At 41.2% G+C, this 12054-nt stretch overlaps 1 long non-coding RNA gene across 1 annotated transcript; it reads right to left on the bottom strand.

The window, feature by feature from the left end:
* Positions 1 to 8353: 8353 nt before the first annotated feature.
* On the bottom strand, positions 8354 to 12012 carry LOC139082207 (uncharacterized). The gene is made up of 3 exons (XR_011537980.1): positions 11101 to 12012; positions 8937 to 9012; positions 8354 to 8407 (listed from the first exon to the last, which is right to left on the bottom strand). It is a non-coding gene; the product is annotated as an uncharacterized lncRNA (long non-coding RNA).
* Positions 12013 to 12054: the final 42 nt, after the last annotated feature.

Below are 12054 nucleotides of genomic sequence, written 5' to 3'. Positions count from 1 at the left end.
GCCACCAAGATGCATGCTGGTACATGCATCCTCTGATGGCGGAGACCAGAAAGGTCACAAAACCAAGCTCTCAAGACGTAGAACAAGAAAAAAAGCCCAGACAACAGGCTTATAGATGCCTGTGTAGTACAAACCACAAAAAGACAGAGACAAGGAAAAGTCTATCTCTGGGAGGAAAAGGATCTACAACCAATGAGTACTCAACACAATCCTAGAGTTGCTGAATCCAAGAAGCTAGTGTCACCAACATTTTCTCCTGCTAATCCAAATTTAGAAGAGCGAAAAAAAAAAAAAACCACTCACCACTATTGCTTCCATTGGACCCTGCAGGCAGAGATCCGGGAGACTGACATGGTAAGAACTCTTACCTCTTGCCGGCTCTCATCAGGGGTCCAGGATCTCTCAGCTGCAGCAGTCCAGGAGCAAGCAGTGTCCAGCCAGTGAAATTTTATCCTGTCAAAGTTGCCAAACTGTAGAGGAGGAAGACATTTCCTCTACCCTCTCTGGGTTCGTCTGGCTGGAGAACGAGTTAAATTCACATGAGACAGAATATCAGGAGAAAATTAAACAAAGCTTTATAACATATGTACAGGGGAGAGGCTCAGGCAAGCTGAGCAACTCGCCAAAATGGCTGAAGCCCCCACCTTAAATATCATATCCAGCTAAAGACAAAGGAGGATGTTGGGGGTGAGGGGAGTCAGTTACAGGAGGTTACCAGAAACAGGAATAAAATTATTATGCAGATTTAAGTCCTTGCCTTTGGCTTTGATTAAGAGTTTCTAGAGATAAGGTCATCCCCTTTCTTCTTCCTGGTACAGAGAGGGAGGCACCTTTACAGATGGAGATTTCCTTTACAAGGTAAATGTCTCTTAACAAAAGGCAAGCAAGTTCCACTCCACAGAGCCTCCTTCCCTGTCCCAAATAATCCTCATGCCAAAGAGACATATCTTGGCATGGCCAAGACCAGTCCCCCACAGGGGCAAGGTGGTCTGAAATGTGGAGAGAGGTGACTGGAGATGAGGTAACTGATGATGTGTACAAGGGTAGTCAGATTCCATGCCTCTTCATAGGACCCATGTTCACAAAATGGTGGTGTTATCATGATCTGAGGGTGGAGTTTTTAGCTTCTCAACTTCAAAAGGTCAACTATCGGACATCTCTCTGGGTCCAGTTGATGAGTTGGTGGTCTCAACAGGCCTGAAGTGGACAAGGGGTTCTAATTCCTGAAAAACAGCTCACACACCCATTACCATGGTGACCCAGGCTCCAGGGAGATGTTACCTATAGGAGCCTAGTGGGAGTCAGATAGCATATTGCCTAAGCAGCACAGTTAACAATGGGTGGGTTAAACAGCCAAAAGCTATAATCAGTAATTGCAAAAAGGTGAAAAAAACTTTAGTTCCTAGCTACTTAATCATCAATAGCTAACTCTCTGCTGGCTTCAATCCCCCCTATTCTCTGGTCATTCCTCATTCGTGAGGATTTTGGGGTGACAACAGATCTAGCTACTTCCTGGTGAATCAGGGCACAGATCTGTTTTAGAGGAATGAAACTGTTTAGCACTCATTTGGAAATATTCTCTTGTTCAGGGATTCACGTTGCCATTTTTGCATTATTAGAATTTTGTATCTTCTTCCACATCTAAAACATCTAAAAAGCACATTTTATAATCAAGGGTCCAAGCAGAAGGATAAGAAGTATAGACAACCCAAATTTTAACAGTCCCTGAAAAATAGACCTAATCCCACTGGGGCCTCCATCTGATCTCCAGATGGGGCAGACATCTGGTCTCAGATCCTGATAGTCTTTTGTTTTACTAGATACGCATCAGAGACCAGAGCAACAGCCTGTATCCTGATCTTTCAGTTGTTTGCAGTTTGAAATGTTTCTGACAATGTCATCAGGTGTTCAGGTATCTTACTGAGTGTATTACATAGCAACAGACATAAATCTCTCTTAAGTTTATATCAAGTTGTCCAGCCTCAGTTTGCAGGGTTTCAGGAAAAAGGGCAGGTTCAATTCTCAATGATTCCAAATGAAAATGATGGGAAAAAAATTGAAAACGTTGGTTTGGAGATTTGTAGTCAGATATTTCAAGAGACTAGAAGAATTCAGGATCCAGTCCAGTTAACAGACATAAAATAAAAACCTCAAAGACAATTGTCAGAACTAGATAGGGGCTGGCCTGGTGGCGCAGCGGTTAAGTGCACAAGTTCCACTTCGGCGGCCCAGGGTTTGCTGGTTCGAATCTCAGGTGCGGACATGGCACCACTTGGCACGCCATGCTGTGGCAGGCGTCCCACATATAAAGTAGAGGAAGATGGGCATGGATGTTAGCTCAGAGCCAGTCTTCCTCAGCAAAAAAGAGGAGGAGCGGGGGTGGGGGGGACAAAGGGTGAAGGGGTGCACCTACAACACGACTGACAAACAATAATGTACAACTGAAATTTCACAAGACTGTAACCTATCATAAACTCAATAAAAAATAAAAATTTAAAAAAAGAGAGACCAAAAGTTCAAGAAAATCATCCTTTTGAGAGAGAAAACCAAATTTTAATTTTTGCACCAGCTCATATTTTTTTTACATTAAAACTCATTTACTTAATTGGATTTACTTTAATCTTAGCCAACTTAACTAGGTATAAAACTCCTTTCAGAATTTCTCTTTCACAAACCTTCTATAACTTTCTTTTTACATTCAGAATTTGTCCCGTACTTTTGTTCTTCCATTCTGGTACTTGAGGACAAATTTATCTTTCTTAATCCAACAAACAAAACTACTTGCATTCTTTATACCTTGTTTACTGAAAACATACATTTTAATTTCCTTGTATACAGAGCTGTTTTCATTATTAATTTTTAGTATCTTTAATTATGTATATTAATGAGAATTTTTAACCCTTACAGACCCTAGCAAAAACTAAAAACTAAGCAATTATGAACTGCCCTTTACATTAGCATCCTGTGGCTTGGCAAATTTATAAATATGTTTTATAATTTCAAGAAACATATTACTTCATGATACAATCTTAATAAAATACAAGACATGTTTACTAATAGATCCAAACACCTTTTAGTTTCTTTATAATAAGAAGCCAAAAGTAGATAAATCTAGACATGTCTAATGATAATGTTTCAGTATTTAATCTTATTTGAAAAATGACCCAGATATTCAGTGAGTTTTTTATCATTCAATTTTACCTAGCAACATTTCAAAGTTTCAAGTTACCAGGAAGATTTGGGAAGTTATTTTAAATATACATATCAAAAGACATAATTATTTTAAAAAGTTCACCCAGCACTTTTATCTTTTTCACATCTGTTTAGTTTACTTGTTCCCAATAATTATTTAGATTGCCTATAAAACTTCATGAGACATTAGACTAAATTAGCCATCATTTTAAATTTTTATTTTTGCTAACCAGTTTTGTAATAGAGATAACATCAGATTATTTGACCAATAAATGTAGGATAAAGGCTGCATGTCAGCATCATATCCAGTGCTAACTCTGGAGGACATGTCCATTTTAATCAAACCAACAAATTTAAATAAGCTTTCATTTACCAAAGATTAATTTTACATCATGTTAACTTAAAAGACATTTGGGTTAATTTCTTTTCCATTTAGAAATAATTTAGGTAAGTGCTTGCTTGAAGCCAATTAAACAGAGTTCTTAATTTTTGGCCATACCATCCCAAAGTAAAAATATCACTCACATATAACATACATATAGACACACATACACAGAGACTGCACAGCTATTGTTTTAAAATTACTGCCATGAATCAGGTACAAGTCTCCCTAGTTATGAATCCAAGTTTTGTTTGGAGCCTTTTTACTAATATTTGTGGAGAAGACATTTGAGATGCTAGATTTCTGGCAAGGGTGCTCTTCTGGCTGTTTTTTGGCTTTTTTCCTTTTTTTTCCTTCAGTCTTAGGAATTAGTGATGGGCTAGATAATCTCCAGAGGATTTACAAGCTCTTCAAGATAAGAGAAACGGGTGGAACTGCCTCTAAAGCTGCATTTCCAGTCTTACAACGATTTCCCAAAGACGGTTGCTCTTGTTTTCCCAGAAACTGGGTTGTAACTCAAATGACATTATGGGTTGATCTACCTGTCCAACTACAACATAAAGGCAGAGAAACCACTCAAGTTTTCTCCAAGATGAAGTTTCTGGGACATAACCCATCCAAAGTTGAAAGCATTTCCAATTAATTAAAATGCACCTGAGGAGTGAGTCTCTGAGGATGCTTGGGGCGTTCCTCATGGTGGTAAAGCACCGTCAGTGTCTGGCCGACAGTGGGTTGGAGAAGGGTGCAGAGCCCGACTGCAGGTGTCAACTTAGTTAAAAGATTTAGTCAAGTCCCATTCAGCCCAGGCACTTAGTCCCTGAGCCAGCAAAAGGCAAGCCAGGGGGGCGAGAGGCAAAGGCCTGGAGCTGGCCAGGGCAGGCTCCCAATGCCAGGGTTGAAAGTGAAGTCCTTGGCAGAAAGTTTTCAAGTTTTGATTTTACAGAAAGTCTAGGTTCTGCTCAGGTCCAGCCTGAACTGAACCCCGACGATGACAATAGAGGAGGTGACGAATGAGACAGACAAACAAGGGAAAGATGTGATCAGGCCTTGCCCTCCCAGCCTCTTCCCAAGAGTTATCAAGATAAAGGTCACACAAACAACAGTTCCCAGGCAAGAAAGTTTACAGAATAAATTACTGGTCTCCTGTCCCCACAACAGACTGAGTAGGCACCTAAAACCCTCAACAAGCTCTTGACAGGAGACAAAACAGGGTTCCAGACTGTCAGTCAAAGGACTGACCAAGGGGCCAACCTGGAATCACTCCAGGTGCCCAAAACCAGAGGAGAGCTGCCAGGGGTGGAATGAGGACTCTCTGAAACCAGGCAGAGGAGGGCTCCCGGGGTGGAACATGGACTCTTCAAAACCAAAGTTGTCCAATTTTGAAGAATGCAGCCTAGGGGGCTGCTGGTGGGAATCAAATTAGCGTAATTTAGACAGGGCCGGTCGAAATATACTTATACGGCAGCTAGAACCAGATCTCAAAACCAGCCCAAACCAAGCCAAGCCAAGAGCACTTCTGTGAGTGGATCCCCTAATTCTTCCTTATTATCGAGCGTCCTCAAAACCAAGACCCTCACAATGAAGGCCAGGCCAAGGCTTCCTTTGTCAGAAGTCACAGAGGGTGTCCACTGCCAAACCAAGAGGTAAAAAAACTTTAGTTCCCAGCTACTTAATTATTAATGGCTAACTCTCTGCCAGTTTCAGAGCAATGAAAATTACCCAAAAAAGTGGAATCATTATATAACGATAGAATTGTCAATCCACCAAGAAGACACAGCAATCCTAAATGTGTATGCACCAAACAATATAGCCATACAATATTTGAATAAAAAACTGATAGAACTGAAAAGAGAATAGACAAACTATAATTATAATTGGAGACTTCAATACCCATCTCTCAGCAATTGGTAGAACTAGACAGAAAATCAGCAAAGATAGAGAAGAACTCAATACCTCCATCAACTAGCAGGATCTAATTGACATTTACACAGCACTCCCCTCAACAACAGCAGAAAACACGTTTTTCCCAAGTGTCCATGGAACATGTATCAATATAAGCCATATCATGAGCATGAAACAGACTTTAACAAATTTAAAAGAATTAAAATTATGCAGAGTGTGTTCTCCAATTACAATGGAATCAAAGTAGAAATCAATAGTAGAGAAATAACAGAAAAATTTTCAAACATTAGGAAACTAAGGCATAAACTTCTAAACAAACCATGAGTCAAAGAGGAATTCTCAAGGGAAATAAAATAATACATTAAACTAAATGACATTGAAGATATGACATATCAAAATCTATGGGACTCTGCTAAACCAGTACTGAGAGGTAAATTTATAGAACTAAATGCATACAATTAGGAAAGAAGAAAAGTCTCAAATCAATAATCTAATCTCCTACCTTCAGAATCTAGAAAAAGAACTGCAAAATAAACCCAAAGCAAACAGAAAAGGGAAATAATAAAGATAACAGAAAAATCAATCAAACTGTAAAGAAAAAATAACAAAGAAAAATCAATGAAAAAAAGAGCGGGTTCTTCTTACCCCCACCCCCCTTTTTTTGGTGAGGAAGATTAGCCCTAAGCTAATGTCTGTTGGCAATCTTCCTCTTTTTGCTCGAGGAAGATTGTCACTGAGTTAACATCTGTGCCAATCTTCCTCTATTTTACGTGGGATGTTGCCAATGCATGGCTTGACGAGTGGTGCTAGGTCTGTGCCCACGATCCAAACCTGTGAATCCTGGGCCCTGAAAGTAGAGTGCACGAATTTAACCACTACACCACCAGGCTGGCCCCTGGAGTGGGTTCTTTGAAAATACCAACAAAACTGACAAACCTTCAGCAAGACTGACAAAGAAAAAGAGAGAAATTACAAACCATCAATGTCAGGAATGAAATAGGATATTACTACAGATATCAAAAGAATAATAAAGGAATACTACAAACAACTCTACACATGTAAATTTGACAATTTAGAAGAAATGGACCAATTCCTCGAAAAACACAAACTACTACAACTCATCCAATAAGAATAGATCATTTGAATAGTCCTAAAACTATTAATGAAACAGTCTTCATAATTTAGAAGCCCCCCAAAAATAAATCTCCAGGTCCAGATGGCTTCAGTTGAAAAGCCTAGCAAACATTTAAAGAAGAATTAACACTAATTTTACACAGTCTTTTCTAAAAAATAGAAGAGAACACTTTGCAATTCATTTTGTGAAGTTGTATTACCCTGATACCAAAACCAAAGACACTACAAAAAAGGAAACTATAGACCAATATCCCTCATAAATAAAGATGCAATGATCCTTAACAAAATGTTACCAAATAGAATTCAGCAATACATAAAAAGGATTGTACACTTCAATGAAATGAAGTTTATTCCAGACATGCAAGGCTGTTTAATTACTCAAATATCAATTAATGTAATCCACCATATTAACAAGCTAAAGAAGAAAAATTACATGATCATATCAATTAAGGGGGAAAAAAAGCACTTGACAAAATTCAACACCCATTCATGCTAAAAACTCCCAGAAAAATAAGAATAAAGGGGAACTTCCTCAACTTGAAAAATAACACCTACAAAAGATCTACAACTAACATTGTAGTTAATGGATAAAGACTGAACACTTGCCCTGTAAGATCAGGAATGAGGCAAGGATGTCCAATCTCACTGCTCTTTATTCAATACAGTATTAGAAGTTCTAGCCAGTGCAATAAGGCAAGAAAAGGAAATAACAGGCATACAGACTGGAAAGAAAGAAAACTGCTGTTTGCAGATGATATTATTATCTACATTAAAAATTCCAAGAAATCTACAACATATCTCTTAGAACAAATGAGTTCAGCAAGGTCATAGGATACAAAACTAACATATAAAAATCTATACATTAGCAGTGCACACATGGACACTGAAATTAAAAATACAATATCATTGGGGCTGGCCTGGTGGCACAGCAGTTCAGTTCGCACGTTCTGCTTGGTGGCCCGGGGTTCACTGTTTCAGATCCTGGGTGTGGACCTGGCACCGCTTGGCAAGCCATGCTGTGGTAGGCGTCCCACATATAAACTAGAGGAACATGGGCATGGATGTTAACTCAGGGCCAGTCTTCCTCAGCAAAAAGAGGAGGATTGGCAGCAGATGTTAGCTCAGGGCTAATCTACCCCCCCCCCCCAAAAAAAAAACATACAATGTCATTTACTCAAAAAAACCTGAAGGGCCAGCCCCGTGGCCCAGTGGTTAAGTTCGCGAGCTCCTCTGCAGCAGCCCAGGGTTTCTCTGGTTCAGATCCTGGGCATGGACATGGCGCCACTCATCAGGCCACATTGAGGCAGAGTCCCACATGCCACAACTAGAAGGACCTGCAACTAGGATATACAACTATGTACTGGGGGGATTTGGGGAGAAAAAACAGGAAAAAAAAAAACCCTGAAATACTAAGGTGTAAATCTAACAAAATGTGTGTAGAGTTTGTATGCTAAAAACTACACAACGCTGATGAAAGAAATCAAGGAAGATCTAAACAAATAGTGAGACGCACCGTGCTCAGGGACTGGAAGACTTTAACATGGTAAGGATGTCAGTCCTCCTCTAATGGGCACCCAGGGTTAACTGGGTTGCTAATAAAATCCCAGCAAAAATCTTTATAGATATAGCTAAGATTATCCTAAAACTTATATGAAAAAGCAAAGGAATTAAAAGAGCAAAGAAAATCTTAAAAAACAAAGCTGGAAATCTGTGATATTGTGATTATAATAAGAAATATACATACATATTTAGTCTTCGCCATTCTTAGCACAGAGCTCCTAAAAGCCTTAGAATTTCCTAAGAGATAAGAGAGGTAAAGATGTCTTTTGTTATTCATAACTAGCTCCTTTCAATTACACCTGAATTTATGTTAATAAAGATGGCTTTTGATTGCTAGGGAGCCTTTCAGCCCTACTCCCCCTGTTCCTGGAAGGGGAGAGGGGCTGATGTTTGAATCAATCACCAATGGCCAATGATTTAATCAATCATGCCTCCCTAATGAAGCCTCGTTAAAACCCAAAGGGATGGGGTTCGGAGAGCTTCCAGGTTGGTGAACACACATCCACGTGCGGGCAGTGGCGCACTCCAGTTCCACATGGACAAAATCTCCTGTACTCGAGACCTTGCCCTATATACTTCTTCACCCGGCTGTTCTTCAATATCCTTTGTAATATCCTTTGTAATAAACTGATTTAGCAAATTATTGAACCCGAGGAGGGGATTATGGGAACCCCGATCTATAACTGGTCAGTCAGAAATACAGATGACAATCTGGACTTGTGACCAGTGCCTGAAGTAGGAGCGTATTGAGGGACTGGGCCCTTACCCTGTGGGGTCTGATGTTATCTTCAGGTAGACAGTGTCAGAATTAAGTCAAACTTGCAGGACATCCGGTTGGTGCCCTGAAATGGAGAAATGCTTGGTATGGAAAAAAACTGCCATACAGCTGGTATCAGAGAGTTGCGGAGAAAACAGTTCTCCCTGACGGAGTCTTACACTAGATATCAAGATTATTTAAAACTAGTTACTAAGAGAATGCAGTGTGGATGCAGATAACCAATAACCATTCTACAGATAAGAGAGAGAAGGTGAATTTTACTTGAGCCAGGCTGAGCATAAGCTGGGAAGGTAGGATCTACAAAGGAAGAAAGCCCCCTGGAGAAGCAAGGTTTTCAGTACAGTTTTATACCTTTTCAGAACAAAAAACATACATCAAACATGCCCAGGATACCTAACATATATGGTCATCAAAGTTTCAAAGAGGTATTCAGCTGCAGATTAGCAGGTCAACATGACCCTGATGTCTGGGAAAGGAAATTTATCTTCAGGAGCACCGATACTGGCATTACTGGCGTCAGAGGACAGGAAGTACGCATCCTTATCTTCAAAGAGCGCATTCTTTTACTTTGAGATAATGTTTAATGCATTCCTTACTTTAATGGTTAAAGCAGATGCACAATGTATGTTTGAAAGGCCATATAAGGCTTCTTTAGTTAAGGACAAATCAGGTTTAAACCAGAATAGCTACTTCATATACCTCAATGTGTGAAAATTTGTCAGTAGTATCGGTGGAATGGTAGACTAACAGAACACTGGAGAAGAACAGAGTCCAAAGACAGACCCACACATATCTAGATGCCTAAATTTTAATAAAGATGATACTATAGAGAAGCAGCACAAGAACAGTGTTTTAAATAATGGTGATGGGTCAAATGGATACTTACATGGGAAAAAAACATGGCTCTTGACCCCTATCTTACCCCATATACAGAAAGCAATTTCTGACTGAGCATAGATCTGAATGTGAAAGGTAAAACAGTAAACCTTCTAGAAAATAATATAGGAGAATATCTTCATAACCTTGGGCAGGCAAAGATCCCTTAACGAGGACATAAACACCACAAATCACTAAGGACAAGATTAATAATTGGGCTAGGTTAAAATTAGGAATTTCGCCCATCGAAAGACTACATTTGGAGACAGAAGAGCAAGCCACAGAGGGGAGAACGTATTTGCCACACATGAAACTAACGAGCTCTGGGATCGTCGACTTCCTCTTCTGTAGGCTTAAGTGAGTTCACATATTTAAAAGGGAGCACAGTGCCTGGCACATAGGAAGTGTTCCATAAAATTTTATGTTGCTTTTCTTATAATCAAGGCATCCAGGCAGGAGGAATTTACTTCAAATCATTTCCAGGCAGACAAAATCTCTCTCCTATTTTGACACTCCACAAAGAAAGAAGTCAGCAATTCTTTCATTCAACCTTACAAACGAGTGTTGTAAGGTTCATCCCCCAGCTGCAATCTGCATGCAGACCCAGTGCTCAGTTCTAAATAGCAGAGTGGAGCGTTAAGTGCAGTGAGGAGCACGGTTACTCTCGGCTGTGTCAGGGCTCAGTGTGGGAAATTCCCCAGGTGGCTGAGAGCAGCAGGGGGAAGAAAGCCCTCTCTCCTTTCAATCATGGTGTTATTTATCACAGTAGTTGCCAGGATTCCCAGAAGCATGGAAGAGGGGCTTTTCAGAACCGTTTCGAAGGGGTTGCCTCATTCCTGCAGAGACAGGCCCAGGGCAAGGCAGAGCTTACACGGGGAACATTCTGACCTGTGTGGATGGAGAAGCACTGGGAGCAAGGTCAAGATGAGAGGCCACCTCCCAATGGGTCACCACAGTGGTTTGAATTCCCAGCCCTCAGCCCAGAAGGGGCAGAACTTTTGAAGGACTTGAGTTTGCCTCTAGCTACCCTCCTTCCTTTTCTTCCTCTCCAGTGGAAGACACAGAGTCTAGAAGCTTCAGGGCATGGATAGGGAGCCAGGGGTGCTGAGAAGGAAGACCCTCGAATAGGCCCATCCCCATCAGTTTTGAGGGCCAGCAGCCTCATTCCTAGGACGGCATGAAGCACCGTCTGCAGACCTTGCCCTGGTTCACGGCGTTTATAACCCTCGAATCCTCAGATCTCACCATAGTCCTGTGGACTAAGGATTATACTTACCCCATTTTACAGGTGTCCAAGTTGAGCCTCAGAGACATAAAGTGTATTACGCAAGGTAGTTCTCAGACTAAGGACTCAGCCTACTATATAATCCTACTTCCATTAAGATTGCCATTTTTGAGCATCTCTTGTGTGCCAGGCATATGACTAGGTGCTTCACTTCCATTAGCTCTTTGGTCCTTCAGAATGACCCCAGAAGTAGGTGAGGTTACCCCATTTTACAGGCTCAGAGAAGGTTATAACAGTCAGAGACTACACTTGGTGCCAGGCACTGTTCTAAACTCTTGAATGTGCATTAAGTCACTCAATCTTCCCAACAATCCTACGAGAATAAGTACAGGTAGGATCCCCATTTCAGAGATTCAGAGAACTGAGATTCAGAGATATCAGGTAAGTTGTCTGAGGCCACACAGCTAGGAAGGAGAACTGGGATTTGAACCAAACATTCTTACCGCTATTATACATCTCTGGCACTATGGGCAATTTACCCAAGGTGACACCTCTAGGGAGTGTCAGAATCTGATTGAAATCCCTGCCCAACTGAAAACCCAGGATCTTCCCACTCAGCTATCCTGCCTAAAGTAGGGCTGGAAGGATGCTCTGGGTCATGTTGGCAGCCACCTCCTTTCCATCTAAGAGACAGCTGTGCGAATCAATCCCCAGAAACAGGATGTGTGGAGACAGATGCCTCCACGGTGGCATCTGGCCCAGCTGGCTGACAAAGCTGGGACCCAGCACAAGCAAACTTCTTTGCCAGTTTTTCTCTCTCTGCCTGCTGCTCGCTGGCTGAAACCAGCCCCTGACTCTCATTCTCTCCCTTGGTCCCCATTGAAAGTGCTGAATGGGAGGTACAGCGGGAGCTTGGAGGGAGAGCGGGTCCTCAGTGAGCCCTGCCTGCCCCTCCAGGAGAGTAAGAGGAGCTGAGTGGGGGTGAGGAGAGGGGTGCTGGGGAGT

The sequence above is a fragment of the Equus przewalskii genome, chromosome 1, assembly GCF_037783145.1.
Source record: "Equus przewalskii isolate Varuska chromosome 1, EquPr2, whole genome shotgun sequence".
NCBI classification, from domain to species: Eukaryota; Metazoa; Chordata; class Mammalia; order Perissodactyla; family Equidae; genus Equus; species Equus przewalskii.
The sequence above is the reverse complement of the archived record's forward strand: the minus strand, read 5'-3'. Positions and strand labels throughout refer to the sequence as shown.